Source organism: Rhineura floridana, chromosome 16 (assembly GCF_030035675.1).
Source record: "Rhineura floridana isolate rRhiFlo1 chromosome 16, rRhiFlo1.hap2, whole genome shotgun sequence".
Lineage (NCBI taxonomy): Eukaryota > Metazoa > Chordata > Lepidosauria > Squamata > Rhineuridae > Rhineura > Rhineura floridana.
In genome coordinates, this window is record NC_084495.1 from 19,000,720 (window position 1) to 19,025,912 (window position 25,193).

The following is a 25,193-nucleotide window of genomic DNA, read 5'->3' on the forward strand; positions in this document are numbered from 1 at the left end:
AATAACTACTGCTGTTTATTGTTCTTCTGCATCTCAAAGCCCTATAACGCCATTGATGTTTCTGTTGGGAATTCTGCCTAATTTTCCCCACCCACCACAGCACAGTCATTTTGCTGTGAGTACCACAGCATAAGATATGTGCATGGCCAGAAACTGCTGCATCTGACTCAATCCCAGAACACCATCTACAGCTGAATGGCTGAGATATGATCATCCAAGGGCTCCAATCACATCATTTAAGTTATGATAATTATAATTATGAAATAAGGCAGACAAGGAAGACAGGACAAATTACTTTCTTACATTACTTTACTGTATTTGTACACGGCTTCTCCTCTAAAGCAGCCATTACTAACCTTATGCCCTCCAGATGTTTTTGATTACAACTCCCATCACCCCTGACTATTTGCCATGCTGTTTATTGCTGATGGGAGTTGTAGTCCAACAACATCTGGAAAGCACTAGACTGGGGAAGATTTCACTAAAGGAAATATTACAAAGGGTTATGAAGTGATCTTGCATCAAGGAAAAATCTAGGGCCACCTATAGGAACCTTGTTGTGACTTTTTCTTCCTCTCTAGATGGTCAACTTCAACCATCTCCTTGGGACTCCACCGAGGCTGCAGCTGACCCTGGTGAAGTCGATCCATAATCCTCACCAAACTATTCAATCAGAAGGAGCAATAAGTGATGTGTACCAAGCCTTGATTGGTAATGTAAGCTGATGGCCCATACTTAACCAGTAGTTCCTTATTCACGGGGAGCAATTGCAATCCTGATTCCCCAAACTGAATGGGGTTCCACACCTGAGCATGTAGGTTATATGTTCTGTGTGGCAGTGAGTGAGCATAGCATGCATGGATCCCAGACATCTAAGAGCATCAAAACAGTTATTGCTTGTTCTTGGGTGGCTGAATGCCATTTGTCCCTCTAAGAAGTTGTATACTACCACTTGGAAGTCACACAAATAGCTTTCCAGAGTCTCAATGGTTAGTAGAATTTGACCAGATAAATAACTTCAACAACTAAACACAGCAGAAACCCTTGGGATTCACAACCTGAATCGAGAAAAAAAAGCTCTGAGCTATCGGTTTAGCACTCTTTTCTATGTCCAGGTCAAGTAAGCTGCTGGTGGTGGTGGTGGTAGTGAAGCAGAAGATGATGACAGGAACATAGGAAGCTGCCTTAATAATGAATCAGACCATTCATCCATCTAGCTCAGTATTCTCTACACTGACTGGCAGCAATGCTTCAGGGTTTTAGATGGGACTCTATCAATTTCAGATTCTCCCAGTTTCTCCTTTTCCCCACGCCACATTTTTCTTCTCCATATCAGTTTGTAAATTTGTTTGTGAAAGTCCTCGTGAATTGATCAGCATTATAGTGCAAATTTCTCTTAGCATACACATTTTTGTATGCAATTTCACCTAATATTCTCATTTTTTTCAGAGCACTTTCCCTGAATACAATGCATTTTATGGGTTATTTACATTGATAGGTAAATTAATTTTTAATTTACATTAATATACACATTTTTGTGCACATTACTTGGCTGGATAACTGCAAGGCAATATTCAGAGAACTGCAACTTTTGAAGGATAGCTGTGCTTCAGTCTGCATGTTATGTAAGTTCGCCTGTAAATGCAAACTGAATCTCCCCCATCCCTATTCATAATAACAGATATTATAAGAATAGGGCACTCAAAATATGTACAACCTGTTAAAAATGTGCTGAATACATAGCAACCCTAAGAAAATTGTCTGCCTTGAGAATTATACCATTGCCTTCCCAGTCTCTATGAAGGGAGAAACCTTATGCGTTGGTCTCATTCACACCAGCGATCCCTTTTGCCCGGGCATGTTATCCCACACTGTGAGCTGAATAGCTTTGGAAATCAGAGGAGTTCAGATCCAGCCACTTCCCATCACTGGTGCAATGGAGATGCTGCTCAGTTGTCATGTGTAACTCGCTGAAATGTTTCTAAAAGGAGCGGGGAATTATTATAGAAGGGCTAGGGCTTGCCCCTCCTCTGGATTCAGGCACTGCAGCCAATGGGCGCACAAGACCAGAAGAGGTGAAGGAAATAGGACTGTTGGAAAAGCTGTCATGCGAGTGAGAGAAATCATAGTCAAGTTTGTGTGCTTCAGGCAGAGGGGAGGCAGAGGAGGAAGATCTCTAAGGAAGGGAAAGGGTGATGGTCCTCTACTGGTTTTGGAGCCTTGGCAAATGCCCAGCCTTGCCGCCTTCTGGAACCATTCCTAATTCAGTTGTCCTCCACTGATACACCATCATGAGCATATCTCCATTCTGCGCCACTGTCCTTGTGGAGCCATTCCTAACATGAGTGGAAAGGGGCCCAAAGTCTTGTCATATAGTGCTGGTAAGCAATGAAACTACCAGGACAGAGAACATCACCCTGGCTTTTCTGGCAATGGGGATGCTTCCCCTCACTCCTTCCCCCACAAAGCAGTAGCATATGGGGGGGATGGACAATGGCTGAGGACTGGTATAAAAAAAACCACAAAAGAGGGGAAGCTAAAGTTTCTTTCTGTCCATATTTGTGCCCTCCAAAATGGCAGCTTTTGCGGCAGAAAAATTGAACCTCAGGACAATTCAGCACAGCACTACTTGGAACCCTTATCATGCAGGAGACAGCAAAGTAGATTGGCTTGTTTACCAAAGGGCCTTCAAAGTGTAACCCTTGTCAGTAGGACATAAAGAAGTCAAACTTTCATCCAGAGAAGGATCTGGATTGGGTGGGATGAAGGGTCTGGCCTGGCACTCAAGCATAACCCATCAGTAAGCTTCTCAGCATGAGGCAGCTACCTTATACTGAGTCAAACCAGTGCTCCATCTAGGTCACTACTGTCTACATTGACTGGCCTTGGCTCTCCAGGGTTTCAGGCAGGATCCAATTGGGCAGAATTCTAGTACATCCCTATCCTGTGTCCCGGGCCACTTTCTGCCCTGGCTAGTGCTCTCAGCAGGGTTGCTGATGTGCTGGGGCTCCCAGCCCCACCAGGCAGAGGCTGAGGGTATGATTGCACCCTAAATGAAATAAAATGAAATCCCATGGCCCACCAATATTTCTATATTTCTATATGTCTGACATTCTCAGTTTGGGAGGGTCAGCATAGACCAGCTTTCCCAACCGGTGTGCCTCCAGATGTTGGACCACAACTCCCATCAGCCTCAGCCATTGGCAATTCTGGCTAAGGCTGATGGGCGTTGTGGTCCAACAACACCTGGAGGCACACTGGTTGGGAAAGGCTGGCATAGACCATGGGTTCCCAAACTGTGGTGCATTGACTACCTGAATGAAGCTCCTGCATGAAATATTTCCCTGCATTAAATATGTCTTTGTTTTTTAATTGTATTTTGATTGCTTCTATGGGATACAAACTGTAATACGGTAAAATACAATATAAGAAGTAAAAGAATTAATAAAAATACAATTAAAAATCATACAGCATCTAGCACAGCCCATTACAGTTGCTACAACAGGCAGAAAAAAAAACATTAAGTGGTCAGCAATTTTCAAGTTTGGGAACCACCGATAATAAACAATACTGAGCCAGATGGACCAATGGTCTGCCTCACTATAAGATAACTTCCAGAGTTCTCAATTTCAAGAATGATGCATGGATCCTCTCACAGCCCTATCTGGACTGATTTTGATTTTCTCCATGAAAAGCAGATGCTCTGCCTCTGAACGATGACCCTTCCTGTAATTTATTAATCTGCACAGCCCCCCCCCAATCCACCCAGTGGCTCTGATCTGGCAGGGGGCATCAGGCCAACCCTCCCTGGATCAACCTAAGGAGCACCCGTTCCACCTCAGAGCCATTCCCAAATAAGTTCAGGGGTGGGGCTAATCTTTAGTTAAGATTTTAAAAAACCTAGGGCTGTGCACAGCTTCCCCATCTGCCCCATGGAAGCAAATTCCATAGGTTAACTAGGTGCTGTGCAAAACTTTCTTCTGTCTGTCTTGAATCTTCCAACATTCAGCTTCATTGGATGAAGCTGTTCTAGTGTTATGAGAAGGGAGAAAAGCTTTTCTCTAGCACAGGTTCCTCATCTTGGGTCTAGGAGATCATTTCCACTTATGGTGCAAGAGGTCTTGGGCTCACAATCCAAAAAAGCCCTTCCCCTGTCGGACCACGGCGGGACAAGGAGAAGGGCCAGAAAGATCCTGTTGTTATTGGAACCCTTTCTGGAGAGAGCCTTTCCTCCACCCCACCCCCATCCTGAAGCCAAGGAGAGGCTTGTGTCTTTTAGTCTCGTCTTGGGGTGAAGCTGGGAAAACTGACAGGGAGGCTTTGCTTGCTCTGTGTCTGCTCTGGGCCTTGGAAAGCAAGATCAGATGGACTAATAATGCTGAGAACCCCCACCCTCATCTTATGCTCAGGCTGTGGATATATGTAAATAAACCATATATCATAAATCAGAGCTTGGAAAAGTTACTTTTTTGAACTACAACTCCCATCAGCCCAATCCAGTGGCCATGCTGGCTGGGGCTGATGGGAGTTGTAGTTCAAAAAAGTAACTTTTCCAAGCTCTGTCATAAATACATCACAGTGGCTGACCTTCTTTCCAAGGAAACCAAACCCTGGGTAAGTGCAGGAACGCCTGGAATTCTCCAACCACTCGGAAACTGAGGTGGTGCGCAACATTATGACCCCAAAGGTGGCTTTCTAACTGTTCCTGCTTTAAAACTGTTTCAAAGCAAGTTTTTGCATGGCCTAGAAGTACAGGGCTGGGATAGCTCTCCGATTGTGAGTTGTTACAAAATTGTTTTTAAGAGCCTTGCTCCATCCCCAAGAGCCTAGTATGTTTTTTTTTTTAAAGCATTTTTTAATGGTAACTCTGTCCAAGATGACTGATCTGTTTTTCCCAACTGCTGAATTAAGGATATCAGGGTCTTACTAGAGAACATCTTTGTTCTTGTGTTGCTCAAGGCAAATTGTTGTGTTTTATGGTTCAGATTTAGGATTTGCAGCCCATACACTGAACCAAGCTAAAGTCTCATGATTGTTTGTAAAAGCCAGAAACTGGCAGAGCTACAGGATTGGCACATACACCTCCAGATTTATATTGGCCTCACAGATGTCCTCCGGCTCCCCAGACTTCTATTAATACTTTCAACTTAATTTTTCAGTGGCATAGACAACTATCTCTCTGAGTCCTTCTTTGTAAAATCCTCTACCTTCTTTTTTGTCCCCCCTCTACTGACACAAGATACATATTCAGAGCCAGCCAAAGACGTTTTGCTTCTTGAAGTGAAGAACAAGATGGAACCCCATTTTATGCACAGGCTGGTCTTGCGGTTGAATCTTAGTTCAAGACTGGCAATGGGATAGGGTCCTCCACTGCCCTGGAGGGCAGCGGGCTTGTTTTGGGGTGCAGGACAGGCCAGGTGGCAGACGCAGCTCTGAGCTCCAGTCAAAAGTAATAGGAGCATAGGAAGCTGCCATATACTGAATGAGACCATTGGTCCATCTAGCTCAGTATTGTGTACACTGACTGGCAGCAGCTCTCCTGGGTCTCTTTCAGCTCTACCTGGAGATGCCGGGGATAGAACCTGAGAACTTTCGTATGCAAAGCAGATGCTCTACCTCTGAGCTATGGCGTTTCCTCTTAAGGAGTATTACATAATAGCTCGTGGGCAATCCCTAATGCAGGGGTTCTCAACCTGTGGCTCCATGGCGATGAAAGAGCATCTCTCTCTCTCTCTGTCTGACTGTCTGTCTGTCTGTTTATCTATCTATCTCTATCTCTCTCCTTAAGAGAAAGTGTGGGGTGGCAATTATCTTTACAGAAAGAGGGTGTGGGGTGGCTCTGGCCCCACTCAATGCCAGCACGCGGCCCTTAAGAGATTTCCTCAGAGAAAGCTACTCTTAACGAGTGGTGGAAGGATCTGTCCATTCCAGTTCTCTTGGTTTCTCATTTTTCCAATCTGCAGAAATTCATGATGTTTTTTGGAAAAAACCTTCCTCATGAAAACTCTTCAGTATTTTATTACAAATTTCCCCTAATAAACACATTTTTGTATGCGGTTTTGACTAAGGTATACATGCTTGCAAGCAATTTCTTCTAATACAGTGCATTTTTTTGGTATGGTGTTTTCACCAATATATTCATTTGTATGCACACTTTCTCCTAATATATGCTTTTTGTAAACCTTGCTCGGTTGGAGAACTACATCACAAAATTTGGAGAAGTGCTAATTTCAAAGGATGGCTGTAGTTTCCTTTCTTATCCCAGCAAGTGTGGACTTGATCGATTCAGCTGGAAATGCAAACTCAGTTAAATTTCTTTCCCCATCTCTTTTCTTAACATACAAAAGGTTGCTCACACTGCTATAATTGACTCATCAGTTTGGCTACCATTTTGGCTTTTCCCCAGATGGGATAAAAGGCCTGTGATGATTTATTCTGGCTACTTCACATGTTCAGGTTATCAAGTAATCTTAGCACAAATATGTTGCCTCGTCATGAGACAGAACAAACAAAGGAGACTTTTTCAGAAGGACATCTGAGTACAAGACCATGCATTTATCACATGTTTGAAACTGGGAGTGGGGATGGGAAGTATTACTTACTTCTGTAGACTGTTCCATTCCTGAAGATCTACGTGAATCACAGAAGTGTTTGTTATCAGGGTCATGCTATTTCTGAACATTATTTAATTATTTTTGTTTGTTTATTTAAAATGTGTAGCAGTTTTTAAGAAGTCTTTATTTGTCTGGGCGTTTGGATCTTGAAGAACTATTTTGAAAAACAGTCATGACAGAAAAATGGGTGTACCAACTTAAATTAAGAACATAAGAACATAAGAAGAGCCTGCTGGATCAGGCCAGTGGCCCATCTAGTCCAGCATCCTGTTCTCACAGTGGCCAACCAGGTGCCTGGGGGAAGCCCGCAAGCAGGACCCGAGTGCAAGAACACTCTCCCCTCCTGAGGCTTCCGGCAACTGGTTTTCAGAAGCATGCTGCCTCTGACTAGGGTGGCACAGCACAGCCATCATGGCTAGTAGCCATTGATAGCCCTGTCCTCCATGAATTTGTCTAATCTTCTTTTAAAGCCATCCAAGCTGGTGGCCATTACTGCATCTTGTGGGAGCAAATTCCATAGTTTAACTATGCGCTGAGTAAAGAAGTACTTCCTTTTGTCTGCCCTGAATCTTCCAACATTCAGCTTCTTTGAATGTCCACGAGTTCTAGTATTATGAGAGAGGGAGAAGAACTTTTCTCTATCCACTTTCTCAATGCCATGCATAATTTTATACACTTCTATCATGTCTCCTCTGACCCGCCTTTTCTCTAAACTAAAAAGCCCCAAATGCTGCAACCTTTCCTCGTAAGGGAGTCGCTCCATCCCCTTGATCATTCTGGTTGCCCTCTTCTGAACCTTTTCCAACTCTATAATATCCTTTTTGAGATGAGGCGACCAGAACTGTACACAGTATTCCAAATGCGGCTGCACCATAGATTTATACAACGGCATTATGATATCGGCTGTTTTATTTTCAATACCTTTCCTAATTATTGCTAGCATGGAATTTGCCTTTCACACAGCTGCCACACACTGGGTCGACATTTTCATCGTGCTGTCCACTACAGCCCCGAGGTCTCTCTCCTGGTCGGTCACCGCCAGTTCAGACCCCATGAGCGTATATGTGAAATTCAGATTTTTTGCTCCAATATGCATAATTTTACACTTGTTTATATTGAATTGCATTTGCCATTTTTCCGCCCATTCACTCAGTTTGGAGAGGTCTTTTTGGAGCTCTTCGCAATCCCTTTTTGTTTTAACAACCCTGAACAATTTAGTGTCGTCAGCAAACTTGGCCACTTCACTGCTCACTCCTAATTCTAGGTCATTAATGAACAAGTTGAAAAGTACAGGTCCCAATACTGATCCTTGAGGGACTCCATTTTCTACAGCCCTCCATTGGGAGAACTGTCCGTTTATTCCTACTCTCTGCTTTCTGCTTCTTAACCAATTCCTTATCCACAAGAGGACCTCTCCTCTTATTCCATGACTGCTAAGCTTCCTCAGAAGCCTTTGGTGAGGTACCTTGTCAAACGCTTTTTGAAAGTCTAAGTACACTATGTCCACTGGATCACCTCTATCTATATGCTTGTTGACACTCTCAAAGAATTCTAATAGGTTACTGAGACAGGACTTTCCCTTGCAGAAGCCATGCTGGCTCTGCTTCAGCAAGGCTTGTTCTTCTATGTGCTTAGTTAATCTAGCTTTAATAATACTTTCTACCAGTTTTCCAGGGACAGAAGTTAAGCTAACTGGCCTGTAATTTCCGGGATCCCCTCTGGATCCCTTTTTGAAGATTGGCGTTACATTTGCCACTTTCCAGTCCTCAGGCACGGAGGAGGACCCAAGGGACAAGTTACATATTTTAGTTAGCAGATCAGCAATTTCACATTTGAGTTCTTTGAGAACTCTCGGGTGGATGCCATCCGGGCCCGGTGATTTGTCAGTTTTTATATTGTCCATTAAGCTTAGAACTTCCTCTCTCGTTACCACTATTTGTCTCAGTTCCTCAGAATCCCTTCCTGCAAATGTTAGTTCAGGTTCAGGGATCTGCCCTATATCTTCCATTGTGAAGACAGATGCAAAGAATTCATTTAGCTTCTCTGCAATCTCCTTATCGTTCTTTAGTACACCTTTGACTCCCTTATCATCCAAGGGTCCAATCGTCTCCCTAGATGGTCTCCTGCTTTGAATGTATTTATAGAATTTTTTGTTGTTGGTTTTTATGTTCTTAGCAATGTGCTCCTCAAATTCTTTTTTAGCATCCCTTATTGTCTTCTTGCATTTCTTTTGCCAGAGTTTGTGTTCTTTTTTATTTTCTTCATTCGGACAAGACTTCCATTTTCTGAAGGAAGACTTTTTGCCTCTAAGAGCTTCCTTGACTTTGCTCGTTAACCATGCTGGCATCTTCTTGGCCCTGGTGGTACCTTTTCTGATCTGCGGTATGCACTCCAGTTGAGCTTCTAATATAGTGTTTTTAAACAACTTCCAAGCATTTTCGAGTGATGTGACCCTCTCGACTTTGTTTTTCAGCTTTCTTTTTACCAATCCCCTCATTTTTGTGAAGTTTCCTCTTTTGAAGTCAAATGTGACCGTGTTGGATTTCCTTGGCAATTGGCCAGTTACATGTATCTGTAATTTAATAGCACTGTGGTCACTGCTCCCAATCGGTTCAACAACACTTACATCTCGCACCAGGTCCCGGTCCCCACTGAGGATTAAGTCCAGGGTTGCCGTCCCTCTGGTCGGTTCCATGACCAACTGGTCTAGGGAATAGTCATTTAGAATATCTAGAAACTTTGCTTCTTTGTCATGACTGTAACACATATGCAGCCAGTCTATGTCCGGGTAGTTGAAGTCACCCATTACTACCACATTTCCTAGTTTGGATGCTTCCTCAATTTCATATCTCATCTCAAGGTCTCCCTGAGCATTTTGATCAGGGGGACGATAGATCGTTCCCAGTATTAAGTCCCTCCTGGGGCACGGTATCACCACCCACAACGATTCTGTGGAGGAGTCTGCCTCTTTTGGGGTTTCGAGCTTGCTGGATTCAATGCCTTCTTTCACGTATAGAGCAACTCCGCCACCAATACGTCCTTCCCTGTCCTTCTGATATAGTTTATATCCAGGGATAACCGTATCCCACTGGTTTTCTCCATTCCACCAGGTCTCCGTTATGCTCACTATATCAATGCTCTTCTCTAAGACCAAGCACTCCAGTTCTCCCATCTTGGTTCGGAGGCTCCTAGCATTAGCGTACAGGCACTTGTAAGCAGTGTCTCTCTTCAAGTGTCTTTGGCACTTGTGGTTAGGCCTGTGGTAATTTTGCTCTTCTGAATTTATATCCTGTGCCCCTGCTCTCACAATGCCTACTTCTAGGCCTACCCCTTTTAAAATTTCATCATTTCTTTGGTTTTTATCCCAGGGGGGAGGTTTATTCCGAACCGGACCTTTCTCAGCTCCTGTCGGGTTTCCCCCCTCAGTCAGTTTAAAAGCTGCTCTGCTACCTTTTTAATTTTAAATTAGCTAAAGGCAAAGCTAAAGTATTTGAATTTTATATCTTATATTGTGTGGCATGAATTTATCTCATATACAAACTGGGGGTGTATGTATGCAGCCAAACTGATCAAAGTCTTTCCTGTGATTATAGAAAAGAGTTCAAGTACAAACTCCAACATTACAACCAAGTCCAGAAAATTTGTCAGGGAATCTTACATATACACTTACCTGAACGTAAAGAGGAAAGATAGGTTACACTCCATTATCATTATCATTATCATTATCATTATCTTTATCTTTATCTTTATCTTTATTTATACCCCGCCCTTTTTCCAAACTGGAACTCAAGGTGGCTTCCAGATAAAAATAAGTACATATCATTAAGAACCTATAAAAATATAAAACATATAAACATATAAAATCAGCATTAAAACAGGATTAAACTATTAAGATGTTAAAACCAATTAGATATACACTTAAAATACTGCAACTCAGTTTAGGAGCATACAAGTAAAACAATAACATACAGCACCCTTTTCAGTCACTACCCTTAAAACCTAAGGCCTGCCGGAAGAAAAAAGTCTTTAGCTATTGGCGGAAGGACTGCACAGAGGAGGCCATTCTTGCCTCCCTAGGGAGGGAGTTCCAGAGCCTAGGGGCAGCCACTGAAAAGGCCCTATCTAGTGTCTCCACCAGTCGCACTTGTGAAGGTGTTGGGATTGTGAGAAGGGTCTCTCCTGAAGATCTCAGGGCCCGGGCAGGTTCATATAGGGAGATACGGTCTGACAAATAGCCTGGACCTAAGCCGTATTATCTTCTGTTAGTAAGTACATGATGCGAGTCTTTTTATTTATTTATGGATTTTCTTTTGCATTTTAGAAATGAAATAAAATGATCTTGGAGAATTATTTCCCTGAAGTGGTTTAGAGGCACATTCCTAATCCGCTTGTCCCAAAACAATATGAGAACCAAAACACAGCAAAAGATTTCAAAACCTGTTGAAATTTGCACTTCTCTGAATTGTGCAAGGTAGTTCTCCAGCCACGTGATGTGTACAACAATGCATATATAGTAGGATAAAGTGTGCATTAAAAATACATGCATAGCATACACAAATGCTTAGGAAAAATTGCATAGAAAAAATGGGTATATCAGGAGAAATTTGCACTAAAATTCTGCCAAATTCTCATGAGGACTTTTTTATTTAAAAAATGTGAACTTGCAGTACATGAAAATGTGGAGAACTGAACTCAAGATTGGAAAAATGAGAAACAGGGAGACCAATATTGATAAATTTGTCCATCCTTAGGCATTCTGAGCTTGTTTTACTTGGAGTTCATTGGTCTTGTATGGCAACTAGCCTTTTTCAGAAGTCAATGCTTGCTCAAAAAAAATGGGAAGAACTCAACACCTTGGCCTGTGGTAAGTCAAATGATAAATCCTCAGATTAAAAAAAATAAAGATCAAATCATGCAAACACTAGCTAGAAAAATAGGAAAGATCATTAAATCGAAAACAGGCCTTGTCCATAAAAAATCACCAATGGTTTATGGGCAATAGTTGGTCATGCACATTAGGGGTGACTGCCGGTGAATGGATCCCTTATCTGCCAAGGACAGAAAGCCCTCTGTGGATTCAAGCATGCCCAATGGTGGCTGCCGAGTCACAAGCAGAGCATGTGACTGGGGAACAGTTGAGCCTCCTATTCACAGAGTGCTGGCTTGAAATCCAGATAGTGGTGGAGCTCAGAACAGAGCGTGTCTGAAATATCCTTTCAGAGATTTCCCGAACAGCAGAAATGTTACCAGAGGAGCTATCAAATGCATTTTGGAGGGCTGAGATGCTTTGGGACCATAGCTTCCTCTGGGAACTCTTCCAGGGTCATGATCACAACCATTGTGAGAAATGGCTGCTCACTGCTAGGCACTGAATCAACTTTGAAAAGAGGATTAATTAAAATTGAAACAGCAATGTTTAATCGATTGATTCAGGAATGGGGAACCTCAAGCACTGGCGACCAAATGTGGCCCTCTAGGCATCTCTACTGACCACTCTGGACTCTCCCCAGACCATACCCCCTCTCAAGGTTACGCTCCTCACTGGCCGGGCTTTGCATCCTCCTTGAACGTATTCAGTAGTGTAGTGGCAAATTCAGAAATGCAGGGTCCCTTCATAACAGTCACAGCCATGCCCCCTCACAGCCTCACACCCTTCTAAGATTATACAATCTTCTAAGATTATAGAATAATCTAGCCAGGTTTGAACTTCATTAGAAGGTTCTTCTCAGCTGCTAACACACACCCCTTTCATGCTGATTGGCTCATAGGACACTGGAGACATAGGGACCCTGCTGGGACACACTCCCAAAAAAGGGTCTAAGATCCCCCGAGACCCTGGACGACTACACCCCTGAGTGTATTTGCCTGGCTAGAATGTGAACTCTGATAAAGGTTCTTGCCTGTGTGGAGGGCAGAGAGGGGTATGTGAATAAATTAACATTTCTCGCTGCACCTGGCCCTGCCCACCACTAGCATACGGCCCCTAGAAGGAGGCTGCCTAGAATAGAAAGTGGCCCTCAGCCTGAACACGTTTCCTTACCCCTGTGTCATGGCCCCATCAGAGGACTCCTCAGATGAGGACGACTCAGGAGTAACAGCAGCAGACCCAGGAGCAGCAGGAGACACGGAGGAGCCTCCTGAGAATCCAGCTCCTTCTGCCCCTCAGCTGCAGAGCACTCCAGGGACAGCAGAGGCCCTGCAGCCAGACACAGACAGTGAACAGGATACTCCCCCCTCGCCTGCAGAACGTAGACAGCAGAAGGTCAGGCAGAAGAGAGGCAGGCCTGTCTCCTTAAGGCCCAAACGCTGAGGGCTCACACCTGCTGTCCATCCTGCTCTTTATAAGGCACACCTTGGCTGCAGCTTGTTGCTAACTGCAACGTCAGGCGTGGCTTTGTGTAGACCTAGTTTCCCTGCAGCATCTCTTTGACTGACCTCCTTGGCAATTGATCCCGGACCTCCACTGACCTTGCTTCTGGACTTCTGACTCAGCAAGTACGCTTCGGATAGGCCTGGCAGATCTACAACCCGACTGCTGGCTAAGGACTTTCCTTCCCTGCCAAAGACCCAGGAATTTCCAGCCCCCCCTGACACTGCTGATGCAGTGTAGAGCTGACACCCTGGATGAATCACACAACAGCCCTCTCCCACTTGAGTTCCCTTGCACCTGGCATTCAGAGTCCTGCTGCTGCCTCTGACCCTCAGGTGGTATATAGACATCATAACTAGCAGGAGAATGGACAGAGATGGGAAGTCTTTTTGGAGGCCTACTACGATGGAGCAGCATTGAAAAGAAGAGCCTTGTTTGCCAAGCCTTCCTACTAATTAGCAAACTTGGAGAGGCACTGGGAAACCTTTCTGGTGGGTGGAGGAGAGTTGAGTATCCTGAAAACATGGAGAGGTTAATTGAAGGCACAGGGCAAACAAGCTCTAACCATCTTCGCTTGCCCTTGTTATGCTAACTGCATTGTGCAGACAGATTTAATGATTCCTTATTACCTGGCTTCCTAATTAACCTCCTGTCCCCGAATGGAGGGAGTTTAAAGAAAGCTCTCCCAGCACAGGGACTGCCATCTTCTGCAGGCGTCAGGGTGAGTGGAGATGTCTCTTTTTCAGCCAGGTTCACAGGCTCATGGCCCTCCCAATAATTTATATTTAATAGCACAGGCACAGGACAATGGTGGCTGGGGGATTATGCTGTGCTCATGCTTACTGTTCCCCACCTTTGCCATATAAAAGTTCCTGCAATGGCAACATGGTCTCTGTCCTGTGTTATTTTTTTTTATATCACTGATGAAGCTGCTGTGGGGGAGCTGCAAGCCTATATGCTTAAAAAAGTAAGGCAGAGCTGCAAAGCCCCCAACTTCACAACCTAGTTCATGGCTTGCAAAGAGCTACCCATCCACTTTGTGGTGATTCTTTGGGGGTATCTCTGACTAGAGGCATTCTGGGAATTAAGCTGATGATGCTGACAGTCATGTCCAATGTCTGTGCTTCATGCCATTTTCCCCCTTTCCTCTGTGCCACAGTGAGGACAGGAAACATTCCTATGTCTTTGATTTGGCTTCATGACAATGCCACATGGCCAATCAGATTTGGCTATGCCATCACATCATGAAGCCATTTCAGAGTCAGTGCAAATAATTGCTCTCACTCTGATTTTGCTTCATGATGTCATGCAGTCACTTAGATTTGGAAACAAATTGGATTTGGCAACATGATGACATCAAATTGGATTTGGCAACATGATGACATGACATATTAAATATATGTTTAATAAATATTAGAGCCCCTTCAGTCATGCTTATTTGTGGATATGGCTAGTTTGTGTGAACTTCACTAACCATCAGTCATATTCAGGAACTGCCTCCTGTAGATGTTGGGCCCAACTGTTCCCCATCTTCATGAACATCTTCTGCATTCCTTGGGAACATTTTGCTTATCTGTTTATATTGCCCTTACTTGCCCTCACTGACATAATTTAATAGTCAAATTCCCCCCCAAATTTATTTATATTTTCCCATCCAAAAAGGGGAAAAGCCATCTTTACATACTCAGTATATCACAATTGATTTCCCCCCATCAGTTCTATATTGATTTCAATACAACACGGGTGCCCAATTCTGTTGAAAGATCTGAGTTGACTGAATTCTCCCCTCACATAATTGTTTATATTTAGTAATTTTATTCATTTCTATGAGGTCCCATATTTTTCTCAACCACTGGCCATTTGTTGATACCTCCTCGGACCTCCGTGCCTTCTCTGTCTCAACCTGGGTTGCTGCTAACATAGGTGAAACCAAAATCCACCAATCTGCTATTACCAGGTGTCTTACACATCTCTAATGCGTAGTGACAGGATTCATTTGTGATTCAGATCCCATACTTTTTTTTCATTGTTTGATTAACCAATTTCCAATTGTCTTTTATTAAACTACATTCCCATCATACATAAGGGAAAGTGCCTCAAACTTGTTTATATCTCCAGCAGACATCTGATATAGTTGGGTATATTTTAGATTTACATGGTCAAAGTTCATGGGACCATGAAAACCCTCTAAAACATTCCCACCAATGTAAAGTTAAGCAAAGGCAACAGACCATCTTGCTGTTTGGAGCAGGCTTATAACATATGTTTGAGATTATTGTGCTTCGGTGTCCATGTCAGCTGCATTTCTTAAACTTTGGGACTGCATTTACATGTGAAAGATAATAACAGAAAGATATGCTAATAGAGTGCTGTTCTAAATCTCAAGTCTCGTCATTTTGACTGTGATAGTTTTTCCCAATCTATCCCAGTGAACTCTAGAAGAAGGAGGAGGAGAATGTTTGTTACTACTGTTATTTTCTGCTTATAGATTTTGGATTATCATTGTTGCATCATTTATCTCTGCATGAACATTGCTTTCCTTTCCTGCACTGTATATCAGTGATATCAGTGTACACAGCATATGGAAAATGGATTTCCCCCAAAAAAAGCTGATTGGATGCATAGAGTTGTGATGTCAACTGGTTCATTGCATGGTACCAGGCTAAGATTGCTTTTGTAACTCATCCAGGGAAGTAGAAGACATACAATCTGTGTGTGTGTTTAGAGGGGAAATCTGTCCCACAAAAAACTACTCATTTCTCTGTGAAAGTTGATGCTTGGTCTCCATTTCATCAACCAATACCAGTTTATGACATATAGAAAGCACTCTACACAACATGGAACAGAGCAATCAGTTCCTAATGGTATCCTATAGTGAAAGTACACTATATTTTTCTGAGACTCCCACAATATTAATGTGGCTGAACCATTCTGTCAGTGTCCCATAAAGCTTTGCAGATAATTCATACCTATAATTTTCTGTTCATTTTTTAAAACCAACAATGGGGCCTCTGTGCTTTTTTTTTTTTAATGCTTTTTTTTTTAAGACCAGGATGGAAATGTGCTACCTGAGCTGCAAAACTTCTAACATTTCAGAGTTTGGGGCACTTGGCTCCAGGGCTTAGGCTTGGTTCTTCTCTCTGTTGCGAACCTCCTCATCTCTCCTGCTGATGTTCGTTACGTGCTCAGAGTCAAAGCAAGTGGCTTTCTGGGCTTGCTGGAGGCCATGTTGCTTTAATCACTGGTGAAAGGAATGCTGAAATCCACCACCTGCTGTGCAGCGGTGTTAATAAAACATCTGTGGTGGTGGTGGTGGTGTGTATGTGTTTCTTCTCCCCCTGCCAGCAACTCATCTGTGTTTTTCTACCGTTTTTCTACCATTTCCTTAGACAACCTTGTGTTTCTCATTTTGGAGCTGATCATGGAAGATGATTCCAGATGAAGGCACTTAGATCACAGGGAGCGGTGGTCCCCTCTCCCCATTTCCGTAGAACCCTCCCTGTATTTCAAACCAGGATTTTAGCAACAACAAGGATTAAGTAAGTCCTTATCAAGCAATCTAACATGCTATATAAGAGTCCAGTGTTACATACAAACAGGTCTGGCTTCATAAGAACCTAAGACGAGCCCTACTAGATACTGCCAAGGACCCATCTAATCCAGCACTCTGTTCTCATAATAACCAACCAGAGGCCTATGGGAAGCTCACAAGCAAGACCCAAGTGCAACAGTAGTCGCCATCTGTGATTCCCAACAACTGGTATTCAGAAGCATATTGTAGATTGGAGGGAGTGGCCTGGGTAAGCTGCCTTGCCCCCCCCCAGCACCTTCTGCCACTTGGGCCTCCCTGCAGTGGTTGCACCACCAAAGCGATCACCTTCCCTGTTACCCTTAATATTTGTTCTCCCTTGCATGCTCACAAATGTATGGGATTACTCGGTGCTAGGAATGGGTGAGAAATTTGACTCAGTTTACATTTAAAGCCAAATTTATCCAATCTGCATTTTCCGAAACGCAATGAGAGCCGAAACACAGCCATCCATCAAAATGCGCACTCATCCAGATTTTCCAGTGCGGCTCTCCAATCAAGCAATGATGACAAAATGCAGGTATTAGGGGAAAATGTGTATAAAAAGGAATACATGAGTGAAAATCACCTACAAAATGCATTATGTTAGAACAATCTGCTCGCCAAATGTGTACATTAGCCAAAGCTTCATACAAATATGTATTAGGAGAAATTCACCCTATAAAGTGAGGGGGAGGTTTTCTGTAAAAACAAAGAAAACAAAAACAAATTGCTGCAGAAATGGAGAGAATTGAATTTAAGATTGGAAAAATGAGGAACGGAGAGAACAGGAATGGGGAGATCCTTCCGCGCTTCCTTGGTGCTGGTTAAACCATATATAATGGTTAAAATGTGTACAACATGCATATTTTATGGGAAATGCACTGAAAAGCGTTGCAAAAATACATACTTTTGGGAGAATATATACTGCTATGTATACAATAATGTGTACAATTTTTACTGTCGACCTAGATCTCTTTCAGCAGCTTTTGTCTGTGCTAAAGATTACATTGAAATATGTAGCAATTTTAGCCTCCCTGGAGACTGCTTCCATCTTATTAACCTGCTGCTGCACCTTGCACTGGCTGCTTTTGACCCTTGGTAAATAATAAATAACAGTCAATTGCCTCTTTAGTTAGGTAGGACAGGGAGGGAGTGCATCTGCTCTCGTTTCAGAATGGAGGGATCCAGTATTTTAGGAAGAGTGGGATGCTAGTCAATCTCCCCTCGCTCTTTGCTTCAGACTATGATTAGTCTTGAAGGATAGCTCCCTGGTTCTACACACTGACAACACACTCCTGTTAACTTCTATTCAGAAGTAGGGATGGAAGGATCTGCCAGTTTCGGTTCTCTCAGTTTCTCATTTTTCCAATCTTAAAGTCAGTTCTCCACGTTTCTGCAGCAGTTTGTGATTTTTCACTTTAAAAATCCTCATGAAAATTCACCACCCCCAGCCAGCATGGCCAATGGTGAGGGATGCTGGGAACTGTAGTCCAGCAACTGCTGGAGGGTCAAAGGTCCCCCACCTCTGTAATACAGTCCTTTCTTCAAACATTGAATGGTATTCAATGCTAGTCCTGCTCAGAGCACACCCAGTAAAGTTCATGGCCATGTCGAATTTAGATTCATTCATTTCAGTGGGTCTACTCTGAGTAGGATTTAGTTGAATACAACCTGTTCCCCCCTTTTTCCTGTTTTTGGCTATGGCAAAGTCATGAATGATGCTGTCTTGGTGGGGCAGAGATACTTTCCCAACTCCATTGCCATTGCAGTTTACCTGGACAGGGCTGGGGTGGGGCCAGACAACAGCAAGGGCAAAGCTGTGTGGGTGCACTGGTAGGAGACCGGCTCCACATCTCTGCCTTACCATGCAGACCACTACTTTTCCAAGGGGCTCAAGATGGCTTACACATTGAGGGCAGAGCTTGGAAAAGTTACTTTTTTGAACTACAACTCCCATCAGCCCCAGCTAGCATGGCCACTGGATTGGGCTGATGAGAGCTGTAGTTCAAAAAAGTAACTTTTCCAAGCTCTGATTGAGGGTGTGCACTGACCAGAAGATTAAGCTAAACTTAGGCCCCAGTGGAGAGACTGGAAATGCCTCACTGAGGCCTATGATGTGGGCATGTCTGGTGATATTTTCTTTTTGGTCTGAAGTTGTTGTCCATATTAACAAAATCCTTGAATTTTGCAGATGTCCATGTACATTTAAATTACATTCCTATTATATGGGGATTAATGGCAGGGCAACAAGAACAGACTTTATACACCCTAATGGTTACTAAGAGACTTATACTTCCAGCCTGGAAGGACAAATACTTGCCAACTGTTGTGCAATGGTTTAATGGCCCAAATGCCCTTGCTAGTGCACTTCTATAAACACCAACTTCATCTGGATACATATCTGGACATTTGGATGACATATTCATCTATATGTATAAATGAAATGGGTGTACAGATGTTAAAATGTTTTGTTAATGTGAGCTGACAGGGTTTTTGTTTTCTCTTCTTTCTTCTTTCTTTTTCTTTTTCTTCTTACAAATCAATAATCATAAAAAAGCTTAGGTTCCAATTTGTCACACTGCAAAAGTGCCCACTTGGTCCCAAATACTTCAGAGTCTTTCCACATTGGCTCAAGGTCTGATGCCAAATCCACTAAAAGAAAAGTTTGCTCCTTTCCATTTCACTAGTATGGCTATACCTTTTTTTCGTTTTGACAGAACTGGATGCAGGAGAAATTGGATTCAGTTTGAATTTAAAGGGGAGCCTACCTAATTTGCTCTTTCTGAAACAGTATGAGAACTGAAACACAGCCAGCCTTCTTCATGGGCACTTCTCCAGCCACTGAATGTGCACAGAAATGCATCTGCTAGGGCAATGTGTGCATAGAAATGCATATATTGGTGAAAATAACATACAAAAGGCATTATATTGGGGGAAATTGTTTGCAAAATGTGCAACATTAAATAGAAAATATGTGTAGTAGGATACATTTGCACTAAAATGCTGATGAATTTTCATAAGGAATTTTTTTTAAAAACATGGCAGACTAATGTGGAAAACTGAATTTAAGAAACAGAAAGGGAGAGAAACTGACACAGATTCTCCCCTCCCTGCCTGTCAGCCACAACAGAGCTCTGTCTTCCCCTGATCCTCAGCCTTGTGTTTTCCTTATGTGGTAAGGTTAGCGACATTAAAGAACACAACTGATAGATTAATTGATTAAGCGACCAAAGCTATCTCACACCCACTTGGTGTGAGCCCCATTCATTTCGGTGGGACCTACTTCTGAGTAGACAAGTATAGGATTGTGCTGTAATGGTAAGCACCTCTGAGTTTAATGGAGCTTACTCTCAGCTAAGTGTGTATAGCAGATATGGGGAATCTTTGGCCATCCAGGCATTGTTAGACTACACAGCTCCCATCATTCCTCGCTATGGGCCATGCTGGCAGTTGGGGTTGATGGGATCTGGAAATCAGAAAACCATCTAGAGGATTGGAGTTCCTTCATCCCTGATATAGAGGCCTGCAGCTTTGAATCACAGTCCTATGTATGTCCACTCACAAGTAAGCCCCATTAAGCCCGATAGCACTTACTCCTAGGTAGGCAGGTCTAGAATTGCAGCCTCAAAGAATGCATATGATCAAGTGAATAATGTTTCTTTAATTGGGCTGTGGCTATTAATAGCAACAGCAAGATCAACAATTGTACCTTATTGTTGGCTGGGCACTCCTGACTCCACTTGCAGAGAAGGTCAAGTAGGCAAAATTGTACCTTGGAGTTTAGGAAATGGTGAACATTGCCGCTGATGCTGTTTATGTTTACATCCTCTTTGCTTCTGGCTGCTGCCATCCAGTGCTGACTTGCTGAGCTGCAGCGTTTTGAGAACAGCACTTTCCTCTGACATGGTGAAAGACAGGTGACATCTGAATGTACTAGCAGTCCTTTATTGCAATAGGAATAAGCTAGATACTCATTTGTAACCATGGAAGGTGGGGGACCACTTGCTAGGCTGCAAGGGGGCTGTTTAACTAGGCTGTTTAACTGTTTAACATGCTCAACTAGGCATGGTTTCTAGTAAACACGAGAACCCAACTGGAGGAGATCAAAGGCCCATCCCATCCAGCATCTGGCTTCCCATAGTGGCCAGTCAGATGCCTCTGGGAAGTCCATAAGCAGGACATGAGTGCACTGTCGTTCTCTAGCAACTGATATGAAAAGACATGCAGTATGAGATCCTGGTAGTAGCATATAAAAGTACCCATTGACTAGGGATGGGTTGCTCATACTCTAAAGAAAGATCTCTAGGTGTATCTCCGCAGGCAGGTCTAAAATGGGTTTCTGAAATTCTCAACTTGCTGGCAGGAAATAGGTAGGGCTACTTCATCAAATTATAATCCAGAAGGGGTGAAATCCTCCAACAATTTGTTTACATCTAGCAGGGAGACAAGATGCATCTTTAGCAGTAGCAACAGTGCTTTCCCCCCATCTTAGGTCCTTTCTAAACAATGAATTTAAACTTAATAGCACAGCAAATGTCTGATTGTAACATTTAATTTTGTTTACTGCCTTTGTCTGTTTTTATGTGGATCATTACTCTTTTGTTTGTTTGTTTTAGAGCATGTGTGCCCCACTGTTCAGCCAAGTCTCCCCAAGCAGCTTACATAAACCCAGTTACAGCAAGACAGCCCCTGCCCACAGATTTGCCATCTAAAAGACACAACGCAAAAGGAAAAAGGGACAGCAAAGGAAGAGGAAGAAAACAAACTCAGACACCAACTCTTAAAGTGATTTAATGTTGTTTTAATATGTAACTTGTGTTCTTTTAATTAGCATTCAGTTGCTTCTGAACTGCGCTTTATTCTTTGAACAGAAAGGTGCAACAGACATTGTGAAACATGAGTTAGCATGGACTTGGATAATATTATTTTGCTATTGAACAGGGGCTTGCAGGACAATCACATAACAAGTAAAGTTTGTTTGGGGGCATAGTGTGATCTCATCACGTGGGTAAGCACTCTTTCCCATCAATTTGCACAATAAACAGAAGTTCCAAGAAGACTGGTAGTGGTAGGGTTGTCAACTATTCAACTGGCCACTAAAGCTGTGCCTTTCGATTGAGCAGCAGGCATTAGCAAGCAATAATGTTCATATCCATGCTGTGAGAAGCTTCATCTGCTGATCCCTGCATGTTAAGCTACTGTTAAAAGCACAAGAGCAAACCAGACTGGTTTCTTTTGGTTGAGGGGATGTCAGTTGGCAATCCTCAGTGGTGGATACATATTTGAAATATATACCGGGAACAAAACAAATCTGCACATCAAGAGAGGAGCTCCCTCTGTGGGTTGTCTGTGCTGTGAGTGCCATCGATGATGTAGCCAAAGTGGCCAAAGAGGGAAGTATCAGGAGTCTTGGGGAAAAGTGGAGGTTTGCATTGAAAAAGACAGAGAAAGAGAGAAAATGAAGGGGGCAAAAGCTCCACTGGACGGCTACTTGAGGATGCGGTGGAGGCAGAGAAGTGGGCCTTCTTCGTCGGCCTCATCGGCACACAGTAGGTACGGTTATGATGTTTTACTCGTGCCCGATCAGCCTTACAGCATGTCTTTTGCCACTTGTGCTCTAGCCGTCATCCAGCCTGTTTCATTGCCCATAGCTCACTGATGTACCAAGGTGCAAACCGGGCTCCACAATGCCGGAGAGGGTGCTCGGGGCCAACCATGTCAAGAGCCCAACATGCCTCACTGTTCCACAGCATGACAAGGGCTTCAACAGGATCACCTGCTCTATCTACTGGGAACTCCCCCAGGGCATTTAGGAATCCTGTGGATTCCATTAGGCTCCAGGGGCGGGCCATCTTAATCTGTCCACCACCCCTGCAGGGAAGGATTGGAGCCATAAATCTAACCTTCACCATGAAGTGGTCTGACCTTGATATTGGGTTACATCCACCACCACCCATCCATCTGGAGCAAAAAACAAGTTGAAGGTGTGCCCTGCCCTATGTGTTGGCCAGTGACTTGAGACAGTTCCATGGTCATCATGGAAGCCATGAAGTCCCGAGTCGGAACACTAGAGGCAGCCTCAGCATGGACATTGAAATCACCCAGCACTATCGTTCTGGGCTCCTCCAACACAACAGCCAAAATGTTATTATACCAAATGTATAATATATACATTTCCATGCATACTTTACCTTAGTCCATGCATTTTTATTCACATGACTTTGCTGGAGAACTGCACTGCAAAATTTGGAGAAGTTTAAATGTGAATGGAATCAAGTTTCTCCCCTATCCCGACATGACCTCCCGAGACTGCAGTCTTGAATATTTGGGTGTGCATGTTCTTCCAGTTCATCAACCTCCCCCCCCCAATACTCTCTCCACCCTAATGGCATCATATGGAGGAAATTCAGCATATTTGCATTAGTTCTCAGTGAGCTATTTTGTGCTATCTGCTCTTTCCCCTCCCTGGCTGAGTTTGCATGTGCACGGAGTGGGTTGGGAAAGAGAAACTGCAAGTAAGGAAAGCCATGTCACTACCCTTGGTGCCCAGGAGATGGTGCTGGCAGGAAGCTACTCACCAAGCTACTCACCTCGTGGAGAGTTTGCACTGGCCATGGGTTTTTTTCTTGTTGGAAAGAAATCCTCCCTCCCTCGGGCCCCTTTCCTATCAGTGATGCTGTAAAAATAACCCCACATGGCTCAATTCACTTTGTGGGACATAAGGAGTTATTTATGACATCCAGAAGATTACCGAAAGAGCAGAGATTATGCTGCAGCAGTTCAAAAGCCACAAGGCAAAGATGTCTTCTGGACAGGTGGTCTATGTGTGTGTATTAGGGGGGGAGTATTCTCCTGTTAGCTAATGGAAAAGTAGTCCTGATTAATGACTGAGTTCAGGCTGTTCATCTTTCCCCGGATACTTCTGGCTCGAGAGCAGTCAGGCACCCCCTGCTTGGGGTTGGAGAGGGCTTCCCTCAGGTCCTGAATGTGAAGAGGAAGAGAGGTACCTCCATGAAAGAGCAGGCCTTAGGTGCCCTAACTCTAGGCCTGGGGTAGAGAACCTTTTTCTGCTTCTGGGCAACCTTCTGGGGGCCACATGCCAGGGATGGGTGGGCCAGAGGCAAAAGTGAACGGCACAATCAATGTATGTTTTACCTTTACTTTCTTGACACACTCACAGATCCCTCTCTATCCTCCAGTCAGCCAAGCAAGTGGCATTATCCGAGTTCTAGGACTCATTCAAGTCAGGCAAAACACTCCGGGGTGGGGGTACAAAGCAAGGGCGGAGAGAGATGTGGCCTGCAGAAAAGGGGTGTGGCCTGGGGAGAGAGGGTCAGACAGAGAGGTCTGGAGGGCCACATCCCTGCTGTAGGGAATGGGATAAGGCTTTGGCTTTAGAAGCCACTAGTTCACACATGCATAATTATCCCTCAGTGCAAATGGTGCGAGAGGGTATTTTTTGGCTCTGTGCTTAGTGGTCTAACAAGATCTTCTCCCCCCCCTTTAGATGTTAATATGTGTACTTACTCCACTTACTTCAAAGTGTGGTAAGCCAGCCTTGCTACATTTGGGGCCTCTTCAGCTTGTACACTGAATGGAGCCTGTGACGTTCCTGTGTCTCTGGGATTGTCACCTCCTGATTCCCAAACACCTGGATCAAGAAATCCCCAGGAAGTCTGCCTCAGCATGGGTCAGACATACCCTCTGAACCACAAGCTTCCACACCACCACCTTTTCACCTAAAGGTGACCCCTGTTGTAATCTGTCTATAAAATTGGAATAGGTATAGGTACAGAAGAGGACCTTAGCATGGTAGCACTCTTGACCAAGCTGGCATGTGGGATTTTGAATCAAGCACATAAACTTTATTATATTTATTATATATAAGATGTTGAATGTGATAAGTGAATAAGTTGTCATTGTCCCTATCCTACCTAACTATCCTACCCCACTAATCTCAATGAAATCCTCTCCCCAAACCCTAGCCCTTCTAACTCCATGTTCTCTTCTTGCTCCCTAATCTTATCTAACTGTCAAACCCCAGTGATTTTTCTCTTCAAAACTCCCCTTGGAATTCTCAATCACTCAAGCCCTCCCACCTGTCAGTCATACCTCATCTGCATCTAACATTCTATTAACATTTTCTCACCTGAACACAATTTCAAAACCATTTTAAACCTATAAATAATTCTGATTTCATTACAGAGCCCTGAACATCTTCCTCAGAGTCCTAACCTGACAGTACTGGTGAAGTCAAGTGATGTGCATGTGTGACACAAAAAAAGAACCATCCAAGACAAAACACTAAAGTAGGCATTTCCTTTATGGGCTGGAGCATATTACATTTGCTGCTGAAAAAAATGCCCCCTCTATTGCAAGTAATTTCCTCCTCCTCCTGCCTTTCTTTGCCACAACCTTTGGAATATTAACCATTTGGATCAGGTCCATCAATTTGTAGGTCTGTCTTCATATTCTCCTCTGTGCAGACTAGAAACCTGATGCAGGGATGTGGATATGCTCAACATGATCATCCCAGTCTATGTTATATTTCCCAAAATTAGATGCATAATTGTTTACGGAACTCAGAAGGCAACTTTCCTCTTTCAACAAGCCTTTTAAGTAGATGCCTTATCCCAGT

The 25,193-nt window shown here is 43.5% G+C and overlaps 1 protein-coding gene across 2 annotated transcripts in view; it reads right to left on the reverse strand.

Annotated features, from left to right (window-relative positions):
- Window positions 1-12,945, reverse strand: part of LOC133371190 (endothelin receptor type B-like) — a 34,462-nt gene extending 21,517 nt beyond the window's left edge. For both annotated transcript variants that reach the window (XM_061598348.1, XM_061598347.1), the window contains exon 1: window positions 12,655-12,945. The gene's annotated coding sequence lies outside the window, so the exon portion shown is untranslated. The remainder of the gene's footprint in view (window positions 1-12,654) is intronic.
- Window positions 12,946-25,193: the final 12,248 nt, after the last annotated feature.